The sequence below is a fragment of the Maylandia zebra genome, unplaced genomic scaffold (assembly GCF_041146795.1).
Source record: "Maylandia zebra isolate NMK-2024a unplaced genomic scaffold, Mzebra_GT3a scaffold11, whole genome shotgun sequence".
In the NCBI taxonomy this organism is placed as follows: Eukaryota; Metazoa; Chordata; class Actinopteri; order Cichliformes; family Cichlidae; genus Maylandia; species Maylandia zebra.
In genome coordinates this window covers 7902501-7903240 of record NW_027490041.1, presented here as the reverse complement: position 1 = coordinate 7903240, position 740 = coordinate 7902501, and positions in this window count along the sequence as shown.

Genomic DNA, 740 nt, shown 5'->3' with positions numbered 1-740 from the left:
GGAACTGAGCTCACAGTCCATTGTTCATTCAGTGAACTACTCAGTTTATTTTGGGCCTCAGAAATGCTCACTCTGTTTGTACATCACTGTCAGCAATAGACTCATTCTGCTGTGTGGACAGGAACACATGTGACATCACTTCCTGTTTGTTTGTGACTGAAGAAGTTTACAAGGAATCATTTAGAAGAGTTTCAAACATCAACTGATTGAATCCATGAATCTGAAAACGTGTTTGTGAGTGAAAGAGACAGACATGTACAGACTGAACTATCTGTTCAACAGTCAGAGTGTTTCTGTAACAGGAGACACTCTTTACACTCCACTCAGCACAGGGACACTGAGGAACCAGGAGACCAGGGAAACCTAAACCCAGGATAAAGAGTTTGAGTGAATGTGGTGTTGAAGGTGTGGAGGTGGATCAGAGTGTCAGAGGAGACTCTGTAGAAGGACAGAGTGCCAGCAGGACAGTCCACATACACTGCTGCTCTATTAGAGACAGAGGAGGAGGAGGAGGAGGAGGAGATGGGTGTTCCACTGTTATTGTGCCTGACAGACTGAGGACCACGATCAGAGCAGCTCAGACTCCAGGACTGATCATTGTTTCCAAACACACAGTCACTGCCTCCTTTCCTTCTGATGCTTCTGTAACTCACTGATATATAAACCTCTCCTCTCCACTCGACCTCCCAGTAACAGCGACCAGTCAGACCATTTCTACACAGCAGCTGAGTATTAAAACC